We start from the raw sequence: 25,051 nt of genomic DNA, 5'->3' as shown, positions 1-25,051 counted from the left end.
GGGTTTACCTGCTCACTTGGAGGAACTTGAGAAAGAACAGCAAACTAACCCCAAAGCAAATAGAAGAAAAGAAAAAACAAGGACTAAAGCAGAGCTAAATAAATGGGAGGACAAAAGAAAAAGGAAAGAATCAATAAAACCAAAAGTTTGTTCTTTGAGAAAATCAATAAAATTGATGGTCTACTAGCAAGACTGGTAACGAAAAAACCAGAGAGGATACAAATAAACAAAACCAGAAATGAGAAGGGGTGCATTACCACAGACCCTTAAGAAATAAAAGAAATCATAAGAAGATACTATGAACAACTATATGCCAACAAACTAGACAACTTTGATGAAATGGACAAATTCCTGGAGACACACAAACAAGCTAAATTGACTCAGGAAGAAATAGAAAATCTAAAGAAACCAATCACAAGTAACAGATTCAATCAGTCATCAAAAATCTTTCTACATGGAAAAGCCCAGGGCCAGATGGCTTCACAGGGGAATTTTATCAAACATTCCAAAAGAGCTAACACCAATCCTACTCAAACTTTTCCAAAACATTGAAGAAAAAGGAACTCTACTTAACTCATTTTGTGAAGCTAATATCATTTTAATACCAAACCAGGTAAGGATGCTATAAAAAAGGAAAAGTACAGGCCAATCTCCCTAATGAGCATAGATACAAAACTTCTCATCAAAATATTAACAAGTCAAATCCAACAACACAGTAAAAGAATTACACATCACTACCAAATGGAGTTTATGCCAGGAATGCAAGGATTATTCAACACAATAAAATCAATTAATGTAGTGCAGCATATTAACAAATTGAAAGAGGAAAATCACATGATCATCTTGATTGATGCTGAAAAAAGCATTTAACAAAATTCAATACATTTTCTGCTAAAAACATTCCAAAAGGTAGGAATCAAAGGTAAACTATCTCAATATAATGATAGAAATATATGAAAGAATGATAGCCAGGTCTCAATGAAGAGACTGAAAACTTTCCTCCTAAGATCAGGAATGATCTTTTACTCAATATTGTGTCACCACTATTATTCAACACTGTGCTAGAAGTTCTAACTAGAGCAATCTGCACTCTTGATTCAATAAATAAAAGCAACCAAATTGGAAAAAAAAGAAGTAAAATTTTCATTATTTGCAGATGACATGATACTACACTTGGAAGATCCTGAGAAATTTACAGCAAAGTTACCTGAGCTAATAAACAAATTCAGCAAAGTGGTGGAATATAAAATTAATGTGAAAAATCAGTAATGTTTCTATACACAAGCAATGACCTAGCTGAGGAGTCAGTTAAGGAAAACATTCCATTCAAAATAGTAACTAAAAGAATGAAGTATATAGAAATGACCTCAGGAATGTAAAGGACTTGTACATAGAAAACAACATAATATTTCCAAATAAATCCAAAGAGATCTAAATAGGTGGAAAGACATTCCCTGCTCATTGATAGAAAGGGTAAACATGATTAGGATGCAAATTCTACACAAACTGGTCTACAGATTCAACACACTACCAATCAAAATGCCAACAACATATTTTGAATTCTTGGAAAAGTTTGTTACCAAATTAATCTGGAAGGGAAAGAGACTTGAAACACTAAAAGCATCCTAAAAAAGAAGAACAAAGTGTGAGGATTAATGCTCACTTTAAAGCATATTATAATGCCACAGTGGTCAAAATAACATGGTACTGGCACAAAGATAGAAGTATTGAACAATGGAATTGAATCAACAATGCAGAAATGGACAACCAACTCTGTGTTCAACTGAGTTTTGACAAGCCCCCCAAATACTCTAGACTGGGACAAAATAGTCTTTTCAATAAATAGGTATGGAAGGACTAGATATCAATAGCAAAAAGAATTAAAGAGGAGCCTTACTTAAACCCTATAGAAAAAGTAACTTAAAGTGAATCAAACAACTAAATATAAGAACTAGCACCATGAAGCTTCTAGAAGGAAATGTAGGAAACATCTTCAAGATTTAGTAATAGGAGGTAGTTCCTAACTTTATATCCAAAGCACAAGCAACAAAAGAAAAAAATAGATAAATGGGAATGCTTTAATTCAACTGCTTCTACACCTTCAAAATTTTGTCAAAAAGGTGAAAAGGCAACCAATTCAAGGGGAGAAAATATTTGGAAATCACTTATTGGACAAAATTTTGATATTCTGTATACACAAAGAAATCATACAACTCAACAACAAAAGAACAAACAACCTAATTATAAAATGGGCTAAAGATATGATCAGGCATTTTTCTGAAGAGCAAATAGATGGCTCAAAAGCACATGGATGGACCTTAAGGACATTATGCTGAGTGAGATTAGCCAGAAACAAAAGGACAAATACTGTATGGTCTCACTGATAGGAACTGACATTAGTGAATAAATGCGGAGAACTTATTTGGTAACAGAGACCATCAGGAGATAGAAATAGAGTAAGATATTGGATAATTGGAGCTGAAGGAATATAGACCATGCAACAGGACTGAATGTAAAAACTCAGAAATGTACAGTACTTTACTACTTAACTGTAATACAATTATGTTAAAACACTGAATGATGCTGAATGTGAGAATGATAGAGGGAGAAGGGCTTGGGGCACAAATGAAATCAGAAAGAAACATAGATGATAAACACTGAGATGGCATAATCTAAGAATGCTTAGAGTGTATAATGTCAGTGACTAAATTTACAAATTTAAAAAATGTTTTTGCATGAGGAAGAACAAATGAATAAAAATCATTACTGCAAGGTGCTGAAAATATATGGTAATTAATAAATTAGCATTTTAATTATGTGTGAGACTAAAGCAAAAAAAATGTTTATTTGGTACAAAATTTATATTTTGACTAGTGCACTTCGTAATATAACTTATGAAGACAGCTTAATTGAACACCATAAGTACATGGAACCTTGAGTAGGGCATGAGATTTTGTTGCTTTGTCCAGAGTGATGCCCCGATAAATCTCAGAGTGATTTGAACCGTGAGTAAAAAAGTATTTGTAAAGTCCCCTTTGGGAAATGGTGAGATAGGGGGGAATTTCAGCTTTCCCAAGTTGAATTCTTGATATTCTCACAAGCAGTGTGGACAACCAAAGTTATAGGCTGAGCCCCCAATCTTGGGGTTTGTTCATATGTAATTTAACCCCACAAAGTATAGGTCAAGCCTACTTAAAATTAGGCTTAAGAGTACCCCCAAGAGAACATCTTCTGTTGCTCAGATGTGGCCTCTTTCTCCAACCAACACAACAAGCAATCTCACCACCCACCCCTATCTATGTGGGACATGGACTCCCAGGAGTGTGGACCTTCCTGGCAACATGGGACAGAAATCCTGGAATGAGCTGAGACTCAGCATCAAGGGATTGAGAAAACCTCTAGAATGAACTGAGACTCAGCATCAGGGAACTGAGAAAACCTTCTTGACCAAAAGGGGGAAGAGTGAAATGAGACAAAATAAAGTGTCAATGACTGAGAGATTCCAAACAGAGTCAAGAGGTTACCCTGGAGGTTATTCTTACACATTAAATAGATATTGCAATGTTAGTCAAGATGCAGTGGAGAGGCTAGAGGGAACTGCCTGAAAATGTGGAGCTGTGTTCCAGTAGCCATGTTTCTTGAAGATGATTGTATAATGATATAGTTTTCACAATGTGATGGTGTGATATTGAAAACCTTGTGTCTGATGCTTCTTTTATCCACCTTATCAACAGACATGTAAAACATATGTAGTGAAGATGAATAATAGGGGTAACAATGTTAAAGTAAATTTAGATTGAAATGCTGATGATTGGAGAGGGGGTGAGGTGGGGTTATGGTATGTATGAATTTTTTCTGTTGTCTTTTTATTTCTTTTTCTGAATAGATGTAAATGTTCCAAGAAATGATCATGATGATGAATATGCCCTATGTGATGATATTGTGAATTGCTGATTATATATGTAGAATGCAATGATCAAAAGTTAGGGGAAAAAGCACATGAGGAGATGCTCATTTTCATTGGCTATAAGGGAAATGCAGATCAAGACTACAATGAGATACTGCCTCACACCTATAAGAATGGCTGGTATTAAACACACAGAAAACTATAAATGTTGGAGAGGATCTGGAGAAATTGGGAGGCTTATTCACTGCTGGTGGGACAGTATAATGGTACAGCAACTATGGAAGACTGGTGGTTCCTTAGGAAACTAAATATCAAGTTGCTCTATGACCCAGCAATAACACTACTTGGTGTATACTTGTAGAAGCTGAAAATGATAACACAAATAGGCAGTTGCACACCAGTGTTCCTAGTCACATTATTCACAACAACCAAAAGATGGAAACAAACCAAATGCCCATCAACAGATGAACGGATTAACAAAATGTGGTATATACATATGATGGACTACTTTGCAGAAGTAAGATGAGATGATGTTCTGAAGCACATGACAAGATGGATGAACCTTGAGGATGTAATGGTGAGTGAAATAAGCCAGACACAAAAGGATAGGTATTGCATGATTCCATTTTTATGATCATCATAAATATGTCTGAAGGATGCACTGACTGAGAAGTAGATTGGCAAACGATGGTGTATACTTATGAAGGAATCTTGTGTGGCTACAAATATAATGAAGTCATGAGGCAAGCAATGATGTGAATGAACATGTGGGATATTTGGTGAGGCAAAAATAAGCCAGAAATAAAAGGACAACAATGATATGGTCTCCTTTAGAAAGTGCCTCAAGAAAACTGTCCTTTTATAGCAGATGCATTTAGTCTGGAGTGGTAATTATTATATCTGGATTTTGAGATAGATAGATAGATAGATAACCTGATTTTTAGAGATAAGAACAAAACCAATGAGGTTGGGATTAAAGTAATTTGGAACACAGAGTTAAGGAAAATAATGTCTATATTTTAGAACCACACATGCTCTTTGAGACCAAAGGAATAAAGGTCTATTTGGTTTGGAACTGAAATTTTCTGTAGCACATAATCTAACTCAACCTATCTGTATATATAGTTCATTTGAACAATTGAAACACAGGGAGTACATAATAAGAAAAAGGTCATTTAATCCTATATTGACTAATGTAATGCCTGGATACATCCTAGAGTATATTAAGTAGATAATCAAAAAGTATTGGAAAAGCCCCTTGAGGGATCAGAGAAAAAATATGGAACTATTAAACTTTATTACCAGGAAATCCCTGATACTGCATCAAATTTTAGGGATACTAAAATCAATAGGCCATTGATGTTGAGACTTACCCTTGTGAAGCTTATACATGTAGTGGAGATACATAGACTACATATATATGTGCCTGAGAGTTACTTCTGGAGGACCCCTTTTGTTGCTCAGATGTGGCCTCATTCTTTCTAAGCCCAACTCTGCAAGTGAAATCATTGTCCTCCTCCTTATGTGGGACATGATATCTAGGGGTAAAAGATTCCCTGGTGACATGAGAGATGACTCCCAGTGATAAACCCTGGCCCTGGCACCATGGGATCAACAATGCCATCCTGACCAAAAGGGGAAATATAAGTGTAACTAATTAAGTATTAGTGGTAGAAAGAGTTCAAGTAGAGTCAAGAGATTACTCTGGAGGTCACTGTTATACAAGCTCCAGTTAGACCTTGCTACCTATCATAACCTTCAACCCCCCAACCAGGACCATTCTGGCCAATCTTAAAGAGCACCTACAGCATTATATAAGATTACACAAGGGCTCCATGCACTAGCATAACTTTTCAGAAACTCTCAACCTCTTGATGGGTCTCTGGACCAGAAAAGTCCTGAAACCTAAAGGCCCCAGCCTCTCCAAAGCATCAGATAGTTTCATTGCCCTACCACATATAAGTGACAGACTCCTCCAACATGAAAATGTTAGAATGGCCATAGCCTAGACACCCTAAAGACAGGGATAGAAAAATCAAAGGTGATGGTGGAGTCAAACAGAGAAGATAGTCTTTAACAAATGAATATAATTGTTGAATCATTAAAGTGTTATCTCTTTTAGTGTCCAGTATCTTAGAGATCTAGAAGTGAAAACCTAAAATTGTGGAATTGTAACCCATGTCAAACTCTGAAATATGTTCTGCATGATATTTCTCTTAGTTTCCAGTGTCTTGGAATGGCCAGAAGGAAAAACCTAAAATTGTGGAACTGTAACCCATACCAAACTCTGAGATTGATTCTATAACTAATTGCTGTGGTGTGATTTGAAATTTACTTTTTTTGTATATATATTACTTTTCACAATAAAAAAGAGCATGAAGAAAGATTAAATCGAAATAAATTATGCAACATTTTCATATGTCATAGAGTAGTTGAGTTTAATGGAAGTATTGACAAGAGAAAACAATATCTGAAAGATATATTATAGAGGGCTTTAAATCCTAAGGTTAAATGACATTTGTTCTTTCAAAAACTATTCTGTTGCTGCACAGAACCAGGTCATGTGTTAGATGCCAAGATATAGGGGCTGGGGTATATGACTGGGGAAAAAGAGGAAAGGGAGGTGAGATGAAAATTGCAAGTATAAATTAACAACAGCAAAAAAAACGCCCGTCGAAGATAATTGTACCATGTTTATTAATTCTATGATATAAAAACTCATAATATCTATGAGACTAAAGGTGAAAAAAAATTGTGCTTAAGCTTCGATTTTGGCATTAAAGGATGAGTAAGAGTAAAGCAGACTGAGCCATAGATAGCATTATAAGTCAAAGGAGAGCAATCATTTATTTATCCACGCATTTAGCATTTATGGAATGACTGCTGAATTTTAGATTTCCAATGCTTTGCAACTTTATATAAAAAGAAAACATACGGTACATAATCTTTTGTGCCTGGCTTCTTTTCACTCAGCATTAACTTTGTGAGTCTCCTCTATGTCATGATATATAATTGCAGTTTGTTTCCATTGCTTTATGACATTCATTTGTATGAATACACCACAGTGTATTTATCCATTGTATCTGTTTGTCAATTAGATAATAACTAATGCTGCAATGAACATTCTTGCAATACCTTCTGGTACACATTTACATGATTTCTGTTGGTGTAAACATAGTATAATTCCTGGGACAAAATTTGTGCATGGTGCAAAATGTAACTTTACTTGATAATACCAAATTATTTGCTAGACTTGCTTTAATTTATATTCCCACAAGCAACATATGAGAGTTTTATTCCTCCAAGACCTCATTAACATTTATTATGGTCATTCTGTTTAATTTAATCCATTTGGCAGGTGAATACTAAGGTATCACTGTGATTTTATTGGCATTTAGCTGATTATTAATAAAAAGGATGGGTAGCTAAAAAATTACCATTAGTCACTCAAACCTATTCATCTCAGAAAGAAAAACTAATAAAGGGTTAATTTGGGGTGGTGATAAAAATAATGAACTTTGTTTGAGAGGCATGTGTTTGTGTTTCTAGTGAAACATGTAGGTTAAAATCTCTCAGCAGAGTGTTTTAAAGTGGATAATAGCTTAGAAAAAGGCAGAAATGACTTCTAAGCATCAATATTTGCAAAAATAGGAATAAGGAAAAAATGTCAAGAATACTAGCAGAGGAGGGGCAGGGCATAGTGAAGTGTAGAATTTAGTTCATCCTCCAGAGCAGACAGTAAATAATCAGGAACTGTACAGAACAATTTCTGGGGCAACATTAGCAGCCAGACACAGAGTGTAAAGGAGTCTGGAATGGATGGAATAGTAGAGATCCCACACACAAATGTAATCCCCCAAACCATGGAGGCCAGCACCCCTCCACCATGGGAATAGCAGGCTGGTTCTCTGAGAGGAAAGGAAAGAGACTTTACTAGCAGCAAGGGCTTAGCTGAACCAAGCTCCAATTGTGGAATTAATTGACAAATTCTGACTATTGGAAACAGGCCCCAAGCACAGATAAACCTGGAATAAGCACTAAAGGAAGCAGGAATTTTCATCCCAGCAGAGAGGGGGCGTCTGGAAGAAAAACAAAACAAAATAAAAAATTTTTGAGTTGGGCAGCACAAAATACTGGAAAAGGGTTGAACCTCAAGGAAAGCAGGCACATAGATGTTGGAAATATATATAGCCACAAACGAACTCAAGTTCTTGATTGGCAAACCCTGAGAGCTGGAACCTAGGTCTGAGAAATCTTTCTTTTTTTTTTTTACTCCTTCACAGCTCATTAGATAGAACTGAAAACACTCTCAATCTCCAGGACTGCCCTAGGCAGGGCAGAAATAAGGCATGTCTGGAAGACAAAGTAACTAGTCAGATGAAAAGAGCTAATTCCCTAAAGTGTGTATCTTCCCCCAAGAAATGGGGGTGGGGTGGGTACCAACTCAAGTGGAGCTCCTCCTTCAGGGAATTCAGGCCCCAAGGGCTGGAAAACAGAAGTTCTCAAAGCCCCTACCCCAGGACTGAAACCTCTGTCTCAACAAAACCTCTGGCAAGAAGAGACTGCTGAAGTTGAAGGTACTACATCACTCTACCTTAGTGGGAGGCTATGGGCAGTCAAGTGCCACATACTGAGTAGGATAGGAAAAGCACAAAGTCTAGAGTCTCCATAGACAGTCAATTTCCTGGGTCTCACCCTCGGGGACAACTGATGCTGGTTACACTCTCATCCTACTATGTGAAACTGTCTGGTCAAGGAAAATATGACTAGGTATGTCTGGAAGACAACGTGACTAGTCAGATGACTGGGGTTTATCATATCTCAGGAAACACTCCTCAAAAGAAAGTTCCATATGGACACAGCCATAAACAGAAAAACAGAATTGAAAAATTCAGATCAGTTAAATAGAACCTATGCTAGACATTTAGAATAAATTGAACTGAATGTCAAAGAACAAATAGAGAACAAATCCACCCAGTGAGAAAACAAGGTAATAGAATGAAAACTACTAACAGAATAAATTAATTAAGGAAATCAAATGCCTAGACATCAATAGAAAATGAGAAGTCATACTAATAAAATTGAAGATATGGCCCAGTCAAAGGAAAAATCCAACACTTCTATGAGATATAGGGGTTGAAATACGTAATTCAGGATGTTTGAAAATACATGCTAAATCTCATCACAAATCACAGGAAGACATAAAAAGACATTTGGTGAACATAAAGAAGAACATGAAAGTTTGAAAAAAAAATTGCAGAACTTATGGGTACAAAAAGCACCATAGAGGGCGGGCCGCGGTGGCTCAGCGGGCAAAGTGCTTGCCTGCTATGCCGGAGGACCTCGGTTCGATTCCCGGCCCCACCCCATGTAACAAAAACGGAGAAACAGAATACAATAAAACAAGAAAATGTTTGAAAATGTTTCCCTTTCCTCCTTCCTTCCTTCCTTCTATCCTTCCTTCCTTCTCTCTGTCTTTCCTTAAAAAAAAAAAAAAAAAAAAAAGCACCATAGAAGCATTGAGAAAAACAATGGAAAACTACAACAATAGATTTGAAGAGGAGGGGAAAAGTATTAGTGAATTAAAACACTAGATTTCTGAAATCTGACACACACAAGAAAATAAAGGGAAAATCTTGGAAAAATACCAGCAGGATCTCAGGGAATTGAATAATAACATGAAGCACATGAACATACATTTTGTGGGTGTCCCAGAGAAGAAGAGAAGGGAAAAGGAGCAGAAAGACAGTGGAGGAAATAATGACTGAAAATTTCTCTTCTCTTATGAAAGACATAAAATTACAGTTACAGCAAGTTTTATTTACTGTTCTGAAAGTGAGAGAAAAGATATTTCATGCAAATAACAACCAGAATGGAGGAGGGGTAGCTAAAGTAATATTTGACAAGTTAGTAATTATCTTGTGGCAAATTAAAATGAAAACACAGCATATTAAAATTGATGGGATAAAGCAAAGGCAGTAATAGGAGAGAAATTTATTGCCTTAAATGCCTACATTACAAAAGAAGAATAGACGAAAATCAGGGGATTAACTATTCACTTGGAAGTACCAAATAAAGAACAGTAAGCTAACCCCAAAATAAACAAAAGGAAAGAAATAATGATCATCAGAGCATAAATAAATAAAATTGAGAGAATGAAAACAATTGAGAAAATCAACAAAACCAGAAGTTGTTTATTTGAAAAATCAATGAAATTCGTGGACCTTTACCTAAGCTGACAAAAAGAAGAGGGAAGATGGGAATAAGTAAAATCAGAAATGAAATAAGTAAAATCAGAAATATAACCATGGACCACACAGAAAAAATGAGGTAAAGAGAGGACACTATAAGCAGCTACATGCTAATAAACTAGACAATGTAGATGAAATAGACAACTTCCTAGGAGGCAAGAACAACCAACATTGACATGAGAAGAAATACACAACCTCAACAAGCCAATCACAAGTAGAGAGAATGAAAGATGACGACCAGATGGCTTCACAGTGAATTCTGCCAAGCATTCGAGAAAGAGTTAGTATCAATTATTTTCAAACTCTTCAAAAAGATTTAAGAGGAGGGAAAGCTACATAATTCATTCTACAAAGCCAACATTACCCTATGCCAAAGGCAGTCAAAGATACTACAAGAAAATAATGCAAGCCAGGGTCTATAGTCAACAGTAACATTCTAATATGCTTCAACTGAATGTCAACAAGTGGGAGTGGGGGGGGAGGAAGATATGCAGAAAGTGTATGGATTCTTTACAGAAGAAAAGAAAATGTCTCCATTTAGATTATGGAGGTGAAGGAATGTCTTCTTAGGTTGAATTGTATGATGTGAGAATAAAATGGTTAAAAATGAACAGAGAAACAAGTGCTAGAAAATGTAGATAAAGAGATGTACTTATTCACTGTTGGTAGGGAAGGTGAGAGCAGCAGTGTGGTAGTTCCACAGGAGGCTAAGGAGGTTGTCATATGATCATGCAACCCTGTTGATAGGTATGTACCTAAAGGAACTGAGAGTGGGGAAAGGAATAGACATTTGCACACTGGTGTTTATGGTGGAAGTGTTCAAGATTCACAATGGATGGAAGTGGCTTAAGGGAATGAACACTGAGAAATGGAAGGGGAAACTGTGGTATGTACATAAAATGACTAATGAATGGCTGCAAGAAGGAATGAAGTTGTGAAGTATGCAACTCGGTGTACAAACCTTAAGGACCATACGTTGAATGAAAAGGCACAAAGAAAAAGGCAAAAATTATCACACTTCATTCATATCAACTAACTGTAATGTGCAAACTCGGAGAATTGAAGTTGAGGACATGGGTTATCAGGCTGGGGTCTATTATAAAGGGTCCTAGATGGTAAGCTCTTACAGTAGTCACATCTATTCATGATTTGTAATTGTTATTTGTAAATTCTGAGAAACTGAGCTGCTTGTATATTACCTGGTCATTCCCAGAAACTTCAGGTATTTATGGACACCTGAAACTCAGAGGTAGAGCTTTGAATCTATGCATGTCAGCATTACCCCATATAGCAACTGTTTTAAAAAGTTGAAAAAGTGATCAGCCTTCAACTAGAGAAATGAATGAAGCTGATCTGGATAGGACTACAGTAGACCAGTATACAGGGTAAAGGATAATATGTTCCATATTTTAAAACTACAACTTCTGTGTGGGATCAAATGCAGAGATATTTATTTGGTGCAAAATTTATATTTTGGATAGGGTGTTATGTAATTTAATCTGATATGGTCAGTTTAGTTAAGCATCATAAATACATGAATCTTGAATAGGGTTTGAGATCATGTTGGTTCATACAGGTTAGTGTGATGCTCTGATGTATCCCAGATTAATACAGAACAGAGAATAGAAACAAAGTTCCTTTGGAGGACTGAAAGAAAAGAGGAAATATTTGACTTCCCCATTTGGGGAATTCCTGATAGTCTTGCAAGCACTGGGAACAACCAATTCAATAGGTCAAGGCTTCAATAGGTTCACCCGTATGAAAGTTATCCCTGCAAAGAAGAAACTAAGCCTACTTATAATTATGCTTAAGAGTTACTTCCCAGATAATTTGTTTTGTTGCTCAGATGTGGTCTCTCTCTATAAGCCAACTTGGCAGGTAACTCACTGCCTAACCCCCAACATGGGACATGACCCCCAGGGGTGTAAATCTCCCTGGAAACATGAGACATAACTCCTTGGATGAACTGGGACCTGGCATCATAGAAATGAGATGATTTGAACAAAAGGAGAAAGAGAGAAAGGAGACAATATGAAGTTTTGGTGGCTGAGAGATTTCAAATGAGACAGAATGAAGTTTCAATGGCTGAGAGTAAGGTTATCCTGCAGGGTATTGTAATTTATATAATGCATTACATAAATATCCCTTTTTAGTTTATGGTGTATGAGAGTAGCTGGAGGGATGTACCTGAAACTGTTGAGCTGTGTTCCAATACCCTTGATTCATGATGATGATGGCTGTATAACATTATAGCATTTACAATGTGACCATATGATTGTGAAAACCTTGTGTCTGATGCTCCTATATCCAGGGTATGGACAAATTAGTTGAAAAATAAGGATAAAAATAAACAGCAGGGAAGTTATAGGGTAAAAAATTAGGTAGGCTGAAATAATAGTGGGCAGTCAGAGGGAGGGGTAAGTAGTATGGGATATATGAGTTTTTTCTTTTGTCATTCTATTTCTTTTTCTGGAGTGATGTATTTGAAAAATGATCATGGTGAAATACACAACAATGTGATGATATTGTGAGCCATTGATTGCATACTATGTATTAACTGTATGTGTGCAAAGATTTCTCAATAAAAATATATTTTAAAAAATCAAGAGATACTTGATTAAATTCCCTGCAATTATCAACACCATTACCAAAATCTTCCAGGATTTTGTAAGATTTGATTCCTTAAACTATAGTTTTAAATTTAAACTTAAGTATGGAAAAAAATCCCATATATTTGATTTTGTTTGCCTTTTTGGGGGGGGTCCTTTCAGTCATTTTAAACAAATTATATTTCATGTTTCCTGGCTTAATTACAATAAAAGCCATAATTTCCATTATACAAATTTAAAAAATTATACTAATCAGAAAGGTGTTACTTTTGAAATGTCTATATATCTCTGACTATCGATCCCCTTAAAATCTTCCCAAAGTTTTATGAACAAGAAATTTTAATTAATGTATTAGAATCAATTTTAAGTAAAGATGAAATTATTTTGCAAAAATAAAACCACTTTTCGATAAGAAAAGAAAAAAAGTGGGAGAGATGTTAGAACAGAAATATTATGATTCATAGGATAAGACCAAAGAAAGTTACCATGGGCAGATTTTGTGAAAAAAAATTATTAATGAAGCTATCATTAAATGGCTTCCCTCTTATCAGAGAGGCAATAGATGCAGCCCCACAAGTAGTGCAGAACCATTTGCCATAGTCTATAATCCATGGGAAAATGGAACCTTTCTCTATCACTATATTTGTCAGAAGAAACAATTTCTTCCAGGTTATATTCTCAAAAATTTGTAATTCTAAATTTTTTGATTGCTATGAGTCTAACCTTTGTTGAAGCAGATTCTCTCTATTCAGTTGCCACTTTCTAGATTTCAAGTACTCTTGATATCCAAGGCCCCTGGAGTTCTAAACTTCTATGAACTATGAAATAATCCCCTCCTATAAAATAATCCTTCCCAGCACAGATTTTTAGAATTACCCTGTCTTATCTTTCCATAATTTTCTTCATTAATTCTGTGAAATCAAATTCTTGCAGTGCCTCCCCACGCATTAGCCTGATTAGGACAAACATTTTTACATCTTTGAAATAGCTAGAGAGCTTTTTTCCTCTCCCTCCAAACAGTGCTATGATGCAAAATTGAGTTTCAAAAGGAGGATATGAAAAAATGCATATACAATATAAAAATGTACTAAACAGACTTATAGAATGAGGCAAGAGGAGTGACATGGAAAAAAAGAGTCTGATTTGTTCCAAGGGTAGGGTTATAAATGAATGTTTTTTTTTGTATATTCAGACACCATACTTATACCAAAAATGTTGTTAGAATGGTAAGAAAAAATTAACTGACTTCAGACTCAAGCTAAGGCTTCTTTTCAGGATTTCAGTGTTAAATATATCAGATCACAGCAATATTTTTGAACTGGGGGACATCAGCAAAAAGCTAATATATTCTAGGGCAATATTCTTCAATCATAATCATCATCATCATCATCATCATTCCATATAATAGCATAGCTAAAAAATCTTAACATCATTATCTAATTTGATGACATCATATTTTATTTCTGACACCTAGTTCTTCTTGCTGTAGCAATTCTACCATGATGAATTTTAATTTTCCTGTTCATGATCATAAAGAAATCCATAAATGATCAGTGCACTCAATAAGCTAAAAGTAAATAGGGAGGAAATAAGGAATTGTATGTTTATTTTAAGGAAAATTACTTTTCAGATTTTGAAAATTATTTTCATCCTAACTTTCACTCAAATAGAAGGCAGAATTGAATACGCACAAGCAAACTATTGTCAGCTTTTGACTCTCTGAGATTCAGTGGGGCAAGGCAGGGTAGGAAAGTAGGACTTAAACATGTCAGCCCTGCAAAGAAGTGGTGATTTGACCTTGGAATGAATTAGAAGGTAGGGTGAATTTAGCAGTGGTGCACAGAATCTTGTAATTCCCCAGAGGTGCTCTGCTAGTTACCTTGTCAGGTGAGTACAGCCACTCACCCTGTCAGGTGAGTATAGCACAGATCTCCAAGTCACCTTCAAACAGAATAATTAATTTTATTTGTTTCAATTTTACCTATTTTGCATGAGTGGTATGAAAGGAAAATATAAATAACATTTTCATTGACTTTTTTCAACTAATAGTAATTTAAACATTTGCCATGTGCAAAGTGTTTTCTAGGTGTAGTTGTCACAAGTTGTGAAGAGCAAAGTCATGGTCTCTGTTCTCTAATAGTCACATTCCAATAGGGTAAGAATAAATAAAGAAATTCTTTCATCAAATATGTATATGATAACTACTACCATCAGCCACGATGGCAGACAGTTTGTTGGTATCCCACAAAGTTAAGTGGGGAATTACCATATGACCCAATAATCCCACCTCTAGTTGTATCCACAAAATTAATGAACCTGTGGACTCAGATATTTGTACACCAATGTCCATAGCGGCATTACTGACAATTGCCAAAGGGTGGAAGCAACCAGTGTCCATCAACCAATGAATGGATAAACAAAATGTGGTATGTGCATAAAATGGAGTATTATTCAGCCATAAAAAGAATGAAATTCTGATACATGCAGGAGCATGAAAAAAAAAACTTGAAGACATCACATTAAGTGAAATAAGCCAGAAAGAAAATGACAATTATTGTATGATATATTTGTTTGAAGCTGTTATGTAACCCAAAATAGGCTGTGTCCCCAGACCTGCCTGTGGTCTCAGACCTGTTATAGGTGGGACTTTTTAGTTAGGTTATTTCAATTGAGATGTGACCCACCCCATTCAAGTTGCATCTTAATCTTCTTACTGGAGTCCTTTGAGAGAGATGAAATTAAGAAACCATAGAGAAACAGCCCCCAGGAAGAGTTGAGAGATGAAGCCACTGAAGCCAGAAACTGAAAACAAAGAAACTTGAGAGAGAAGGACCAGCAAATTCTGACCATTACCATTCCTTGTGACAGAGGTGTCCAAGATGCTGGCAGTCATTCTTGAAAGAAGGTATCATCCTATTGATGCTTTATTTTGGGTATTTTCACAGCCTTAGAACTTGCAATTTGTAAGCAAATAAATTCCTATTGTTAAAGCCAATCTACTTCTGGTATATTACATTCCAGCAACTTTGCAAAGGCAAACAGACTTTAGTGCTGAGAAGTTGGGTGCTGCAATTCACAAATGCCAAAACTGCTGATATAGATTTATAGATGGATAAGGATAAGATTCTAGAAAAGCTGTGAAAAGCTTATAGAAAAGACCGAGAGTATTTTGAACAGAATTTTGATAGAAATATGGATGCTAAAGTTACTTTTGATGAGGATTTAGACAGATATGATAAATGTGCCTTTGCAAACTGGAGGAATGATCTTTGTTTTAAAGTAGCAGAGAATTTCATAAAACTGTGCCCTGATGTTGGATGGAAGGCAAAATTTGAAAGCCATGAGCTTGAATACTTAGCTCAAGAGATTTCTGAATTAAATGTGGAAGGTGTGGCCTGGTTTCTTCTTACAGCTTATAATAAAATTCAAGTGGAAAAGATAAACTGAGAACTGAACTCTTGGGTATAAAGAAACCAAAAATTGATGGTTTGGAAAAGTCTAGGCTGCCAGAAGAGTCTATGCTGTCTAGTGCCCAATGTAAGGATTTAACAGAACATAGAAATAATCAGCCATTTCTGTGCAAGTCAAGATTGGAAATGGAGTTATCCAGAAAGGATTTGTGGAGATTCCTACTGTCTGATGGTTTAGAGCCCTGTGTGCTGCATGTAAAACTGACAAGTCTTTTGCAAGATCTGTATGAACAGAATTACTGCCAGCCAGGACTAAAAGGCACAGAAAAGGGACAAATTGAAGGAAAAGTGACTTCAAAGGCAGAACCATGAAAGTTCAGGTCTGAAGCCAAGACACTTCCAGTCAGGAAAAGCAAACCTAATGTGTATATAGAACAGATAACTTAGCCTTGAAGTTTGCAAAAGGTGGTGTGCTAGTTTGAAATGATGTATGTACCCTAAAAAGGTCATGTTTTAATCCTAATCCCATTTTGTAAAGGCAGCTGTTTCTTCTAATCCCTATTCAGTACTGTATATTTGAAACTGTAATTAGAGCATCTCCTTGGAGATGTGATTTAATTGAGAGTTGTTAAACTGGATTCGGTGATGACATGTCTCTACCCATTTGGTTGGGTCTTGATTAGTTTCTGAAGTCTTATAAAAGAGGAAACATTTTAGAGAATGAGAGCATTTTGGAGAGAGCAGAGAAGAATGATGTAGCCATGAAAAGCAGAATCCACCAGTCAGCAACCTTTGGAGATGAAGAAGGAAAATGCTTCCCAGGGAGCTTCATGAAACAGGAAGCCAAGAGAAAGCTAGCAGATAATGCTGTGTTTGCCGTGTACCCTTCCAGATGAGAGAGAAACCCTGACTGTGTTTGCCATGTGCCTTCTCCCTGAACCAAGGTATATTTCCTTGGATGCCTTTGATTGGACATTTATATAGACTTGTTTTAATTGGAACATTTTCTTGGGTTTAGAACTGTAAACTAACAACTCATTAAATTCCCCCTTTAAAAAGCCATTCTGTCTCTGGTATACTGCATTCTGGCATCTAGCAAACTAGGACTGTGGGTCTTCTGCTCCATCTTCAAGAAGATTGCTGCCACCCCAGGCTTCAGAGAGGGTGGGGCACATTGTCCAGTGATTTGAGAGAGTTTGGCCACCACTTCACTGTTCTGAGGGGATTGAGCCTGTGCCCCAAAAATGACAGGGAGTCTAATTGCCACTCTGATGCTTGAGGAGGTTGAAGCCAAGATCTTGGCTGTCCATGCCTATAGATATTGGAGCCCTAATCCCAGTGTTTGAAGTGAGCAGAACCTCTGTGTAGGCCTTGGGAAGGGGTGGGGTTGATGCTCTATCAAGCCCCAAGGAGAAAAAAAATTTCCATATATGACTTTCAGACCTGGGAATTTAATAAAGTATGCCCTGTAGGTTTTCAGAACTGTTTTGGTATGGTGTTACCTATTTTCCTTCAAATGTCTCCCTATGGAGATGGGAGCATTCACTCTATGCCTGTCCATCTTTTATTTTCTGTATATGGAAGCACATAACTTGTTCTAAGTTTCACAGGTCCACAGCCAGAGAGGAATTCTACCTTACAACAAACCACATCTGTAACTGTTTTTGATGAAATTTAATACTTAATATTGTTGCTGAAGTAATTTAAGGCTTTTGTGGAATTAATGTATTTTTCATATGGAGAGAACATGTATTTTTTGTGTTCAGATGGTGCAATGTATTGGCTTGAAGCTGTTACATACCACAGAATAGGTCATGCTCTTTTAATCCATTCCCGTGAGTTCAGATCTTTTGATTAGTTTATTTCAATTGAGTGGCAATCCATTCCAATTCAAGGTCAGTATTAATCTTTTTCCTGGAGTCCTTTAAGATAAATGAAATTAAGAGAAGCTCATAGAGAAAAAGCCCTGGAGGAGTCTAGAGAGAAAGCCACAGAAACCAGAAGCTGGAAGCTATGAAACCCAGGTGAGAACTAGCAGATGCTGGCCATGTACCTTCCCATATGACAGAAGTGTGCCAGATCTCAGCAGCCTTTTTTCTGAGAAGGTATCTTTCTGTTGCTGTCTTAATTTGGACATTCTCATGACCTTAAGACTGTAAATTTGCAAGCTAATAAATCCTCATTGTAAAAGCTAGCCATTTCTGGTTTATTGCATTCTGAAAGCTGTAGCAAACAGTAACATATGATTTCAGGGCTATAAAATAATTTGAATAAGAAAATTCATAGAGTCAGAAACTAGAATACAGGTTACCAGGGACCAAGATGTAGTGAATGAATACAGAATTAATGCCTAAATTGTACAGAATTTGCATTTGTGGTGATAGAAAATTTTGATAATGAACAGTGGTGATGTAGCATAAAAATGTGAACATAATTAATAACACTGAAATATATTTTAATGTGGTTAGGAGGGGAAATTTTAGGTTGTATATGTTACTAGAATATTTTTTAAACCATAGGGCTGTTCAACAAAACAATAAATCTAATGTAAGCCATGGATTTTCCTTAATTGTACAATCATAATAATATTATTTCATCAAGTGTAACAAACTTACCACACTAATGAAAGGTGTTAATAATAGGCTGGTATATGGAAATGTGTTTTCTGCATGATTTTTCTGTAACCCTAGAACCCTTTTGTTAAAAAATAAAAGCCATATGAACCAGCTAATATCTTTATCTGCTCATCTTACCAAATGTTATAAAATTAATTGCCAAGTTTTCATTAAAGTGGAGGACAGGGTTTCAAACAAAAATGTTTAATATATTCTGGAATTAAAGTTTTTCCTATTGAAATATATTTCCTAATTAGCATGGAAGTGCCAAAACAGAGAAATGAAGACAAACATGGTATTCAATTATTTTAGTTGCTTTACTGTGAATGGAATAATAGGCAAAGTGCTGTCTTTTTGTTTTTTATAATGAGATACACAGGCTTATTTTTATAAGTGAATGGCATTTATTAAAGTGGAAAAAATCTGAACACACATATATACATATAGATTATTGCATTTACCTCTTTTCTGAGAAGGCACAAAAGGATACAAGTCAAAATATAGTAAAGGTGGTTGGCCTTTGACAGGTTCAGGGAACATTATCTGCGGTAGATGGACAAACACAGCTATGCTGGTAAGCTGGAGGTAAGAGAATGATTGTTCCAAATTATTATTTTTTTAATATGAAGTGGAACTTTGGTTGTGTGTGTAGAGATGGTGGAGGAAGTGTTTTGGAATATTTCAGAAAAGAAGTAAAAGGACAAAATGATTATCCTATGAAGGTGGAAAATAAATATTACTAGAGAAATATAGTAGGCTTGCTATTTACAATTTTGGTAAAAAGACAAATAATACCTTAAATATAATATAACAGCTTTACTGCACACCTTATCAGGAAAAATGAATACTCCCTAATACATGTGTATATAATGATTAAATATTAATAAATTATATTAATAATTCACGCTAGTGAATACATATGAGAATCATAAATATGATAAATAGCAATATAGATAGGATAAAATGAAATTTTTAAATGTTGAGATAAAGAAAAATATATTTTAAATGTCTTGCTAATAATGATATCTTACTTTCTTTAAGTAACATCTTATTATATAATATACACTTAGGGCTCAGTTAATCTAAAACTATCATAGATATAATGCATATTCAAATAGACAGATTCACCATATTAAATATTTTGGCTGAACTTATCAAATATGATTGGCTCATTGTTCATATTTTAAATTGTAGGTGACAAAATACTTGTATTAGGAATAGAAGAATAGTTATTTTTGCCAATTTTCTGGTTATTTGCTTATGCATGTCCTCTTAATATTATTTTTGGTTAATGGTTTCTATATTGGGATATTTTTAAGACAGTCAATTTATGAGGTTTTGTAAAGTAAAGTGTGATAATATCATCAACAATTCACATAACCAGGCTCAGGTAAAATGTCTACTTTATAATAAGCTGAAAGCAAAGTAATACTCATGGTGAAGTCCCAAAATTAACCCTCCACATTGTGGTACCCTACCAAATGTCTCTCATATTACTTTTATACTATTTCCATAACAAAAACTACTTATATGTGGTTGTAGTGAAGATTCCAAGATCAATTTGAAAGCTAAATATTAGTGAGCATAATTCTTTGCTATTTTTAAATTACAAAATAAATGCAATGTAAGCTTTATTTTTTCCCCATATATCCCCAAAAGATCATCTTGACACATACTGGGATTCATCAAACACTTTGGCTTCCTCTGTTTTGAAAAATAAGCACAACTAAGAAAAACACTCATCTTGTACAACATTTGTACTTTTTTACCTCCACTAGTGATAGGCATTTGTTTTAGACCTTTTTCGAGGTGCTGTTCTAAAAGGGAATTTAGGCCACTGTAAAGAATAAATCCTATCCCTGGCATTGAGGATCTTGACTTCTGCTAAGATAGATCAGGAAATACTAAAAAGTGCTTAATGAATAAATCAGAATAATCACTTCTAGGCTTAGCTAATAGATAAAATGAAACACCATTACTACTATTTGAGAGAAACAAATTATTTATTAACTCAATGTCTAAAATCATTTCATGACATCTTTGGCTGAGAACTCTGTCAAAGACAACCTACAGTGGCACTGTCAGATTTTCCTATAATCTGTAACTTTTCCTTGTTATCCTTCTTTTTCCCCTTTATATTCTCCTTATTTTGTTTTTAAAAGGGTAAAATTCACTTCTTAAGTTATTTTAATGCCCTTTGAAAATGTTAAAAGAAAAAAACTGTACTAAATAAATCATAAGAAGTTCTCTACTTCACAGAATTATTTTGTGCACAGATTGAATGGCTATCTATGTTTTCTCTAATTGCTTTGTCCCAAAAGAACCATGACAAAATATTATAAAATGTCCATCACTAATATTTTATAAAGGGTATTTTCCCCTGCTGTTTCATGATTCTATGATTAGTTCATTTATTCTTTATTTTCATGAAAAAAGTTTTAAAGATTTGAGATATTTTGTTTTCTCTCTTTTTTTCTGGAGTACAGGAAAGAAAGAAAGCTTAAAGAGAACAGAAGATTAAGTGATCACCTCCCAAGGGATGAAGTCAGGCTTCATTTTTGTCACATTGTATCTGATCCTTCAATGATTTTAACTGTGTCCCTAAATGAGTAGTTCTAGCAGAAATCTGCTAAAAACACTGCATGCATTTTGTACATAACCACTGATGATTTTTCTTACTGCCACCATCAAAGGTGAGGTAGATGTTTTTGGAATAGAAAAACCAAAGTCTTCTGTGCATATTAATGACATTTTAACTGGCTGATAATAACAGAATGAGGGAGCTTTTAAAATTTCATTTTTAGAAAAAACTGTGATAACATAGACAATAAATGAGTGTTGATACATGAGAGTAGAAAGTAGAAAAATAAAGGAGATCAACTTTATGTTTAAAAAAATAGATGAAAGCATATCATGCCTTAACTTGATCTCAAAGTCTAAAAACACCTTTAAAAAAGTGCAATTAATTATGCTTTCAGTTGTTGAATAAAGTATTGTTAAAATAAATCTAAAAAGAATTCAATGGGAAAATCCCAAAGTCCAAGTAAGAATTTTCCAAAATAACCTTGTTTCTCACAGTATATATTTATTTATTTTAAATATTCTTCTTTCTATAAATAGAACATCACTCTAAACAGTTATTCTCACTGAAGCACTAGATATAGTCTTTGCTTTCTCACTTTTCTCTCTTTAAATATTCAATCTATTGAACATTTTAGCTGTTTTCTTTCCAAAAATACTGCATTATCTTTGGAATATATATCAGATCTTTCCTCTGTCTCAATATCACCATTTTTCATCTTTGTCTAATGCAGTATATTCTCAAACCTCAACCACTGTGCTCAGGTCTGGGACAAAGACTCTTAGGTCCCACCCATCCACAATATCTGTTCTCAGTTTATGAATGTTTCTTTCCCACAACCTGCTGCTTCTGATACCCATAAGATAACTGTCATGAAATTGAGTTTGGGGTGGGTGGGCCATGCACAAAAAAACAAGTAAATTGAAGAGGCAAAAATTCAGGCTTAAGAAGTATGTCAAAATGGGCCTTTTTAATGTTGCAGGTACATATAAAGGAGTAGAAGCAAAGAGGCCAAAATCACAAAATTTGGAAAATTATATTAGTAAAGAAAATATGTCTGACCTACAAAATACCCTGATGGTTTGACTCTAAAGGTCACTTTTTGTCTCAAAAGGTGCACCAGCAGGAAATTGTCAAAGTTGTGTGAAAATGAAGAGAACATACTCTCTGATAGCATTGCAGTTAATGGCCTCAGGAAAAGAAAGACAAGAAAGTATCTCTCCAAGAACAAACTAAAGTACCAAGAGGCACAATAAAAAAAGGATGTTCCTTTTGCATCTATCTAAGGGACCTATTCTATTATTGGGCAGGATGTTTCTGCAGAAGCTTTTAATTTTGATATGGTACAGTGGCCACTGTTCTCTTTTCTTACCTTTTTGAAACAGATCTTTTAAAATTTAACACTCATATTCCTATTCCATTAATATATATTCAATTGGCTCAAGTGTATGTAATTTTTCTTTTAGTTTATTGGTCACCAGATTATGACAGGATATATGTTTGACTTGGAACCAAATGTAGTTATTATATGGGACTCTGAAAGTATCTGCCTTGGATATTTATGAATATTTTTCATGTGTGGAGAAAAGGATGACTTGGGATATTTAGCTAGCCAAAGCACTAATAATTGTGATGACTACATTTTCCTCCTACATCCATGCTTTCATTAATCTGTATTCAGTTACAAGGGTATATGGATACTCACTTGTCAAGAATAATGTTCCCCATCCCTTAGAACATGCATATTTTATGAAATTTTATTGAGATTAGTCATATCATATAATCATCAAAAGTGTACAATCAGTTGCTCACAGTATTCATCATCACAATAACATTACTCCAAGAAAACGAAAATAAAAATAAAAACAAAAGTAAAAAAAAACACCCAAAACATCCCATACTCCCCCATTATTTATTTATTTTTCTTTTTTTCTTACTCCTCTGTCCATATAGTGGATAAAGGGAGTGTCAGTCACAAGGTTTTTACAATCACAAGGTCACACCTTAAAAGTTTTACAATCACCTTCAAGAATCAAGACTATCAAATTGCAGTTCAATAGTTTCAGGTGTTTCCTTCTAGCTACTCCAATAAACCAAAAATTGAAAAGAAATATCTATATACTACATAGAAATAACCTCTACAATGACCTCTCAACTCTTTCAAAATCTCTCAGCCACTGAAACTTCATTTTGTTTCATTTCTCTTCCTCCTTTTGGTCAAGAAGTCTTTCTCACTCCCATGATGCCAGGGCCAGGCTCATTCCCAGGAGTCATGTCCCACATTGCCTGAGAGATTTACACCCCTGGGAGTCATGTTCAAGTAGCATTCACCAGTCATGACCCAGTGAGTTCTCTTGCCAAGTTGACTTAAAGAGATAGACCAATTTGAGCAAAAAAGAGAGAATAGGCATTTTATTTAAGAGTTAAAAATCAAAAGTTCATGGTGATGGTGCAGGAAGATAAATGGCATCTGATTCCCCAATGCTATGGAGCTACCACAAGTGCTCTGGACAACCTAGGTTTAAAATGGTAAAAGTAGATTTCTACCTTATTTAATATCATGTGATTCTTTGGATTTTTAAAAATAGCATCCCAGAACTATATTTGAACAATTCAGAATAAAATTAGTCTTTATTTTCTTCTTTGTCTCAAGAAAATTCAATATTCACACAGAAACAAAAAGGAATCATCTAAAAAGTTCCACTTTGGCTTTGAATGTTGAGAGCTGAAAATGAACATCACTCACATCCTAACAATGAGAAAAAGTCAAAGTTTCCAAAACCATAACTTTTTTGACATATCAGGTAACTGAGGTTGCAAGACAACTAAATGAGTCATATTACAAATAGTGATAAGCCTTCCAAGGAAAGACATAAATGGTTTCTCTTTTGACAATGTACAGAGAGAAGAGGTAGCCAACATAAAAGTGGACAATAAGACATGAGATAAAATTGTAATGAGATCTGAAAGGCCAAAACTGGGCTAGTTTGTCAGTTAAGAATAACTTGAAGCCACAGACTATGTAGTGGAGTTCATAATCACTCTAAGTTTCTTTTCCATAGACCTCATCCAGGTGCTCAGGCAGGGCAGAGATAAGCATCGTTGTTGGCAGAGATGCACACGTAGTGAATATTTGCTGCTGGATGCTGGATTACAGGAATGCAATGCTGCTCCCTTCCCTGGAACAAAAGCATTATGCTAATGCACAAAGGGCAAATCAACATCCTTGCCCCCGGGCCCAAGAAATAATTCACTGTTTTGGGGAGCTTGGTGGAAGCAAAATCCTTCTGCCTATGGTGGAGGGATAGAAAACCCTTTCAACCACAAAACCTTGAAAAAGATACATTGATTCTGGGAGAAGGTTTTAAGCAAAATCCAATGGCCTTTGAGGAAGACCAGGTAAAATTTGGGGGTCAAGGATTCCACACCAATATGAAATAGAATTATGCAACCAATGAGGGAAGGACAGTATATTTTCTGCTGCCCAAAATATACCCCAGAAATGGGGCAGCGTTTGATTACCACATAAAAAATGAGTGGGACTGCTGAGAACTTCCCCATCCAAGTTATAAGCAAATAATCTCTGATTAACTCTCATCCAGAGAAAACAATAGTACCAGACACCAAGGAAGTATTTCTCTTATGATTAAAGTAATTAGAGTCATTTTTTTTATTTTT

The sequence above is a fragment of the Tamandua tetradactyla genome, chromosome Y (genome assembly GCF_023851605.1).
Source record: "Tamandua tetradactyla isolate mTamTet1 chromosome Y, mTamTet1.pri, whole genome shotgun sequence".
Lineage (NCBI taxonomy): Eukaryota > Metazoa > Chordata > Mammalia > Pilosa > Myrmecophagidae > Tamandua > Tamandua tetradactyla.
The sequence above is the reverse complement of the archived record's forward strand: the minus strand, read 5'-3'. Positions refer to the sequence as shown.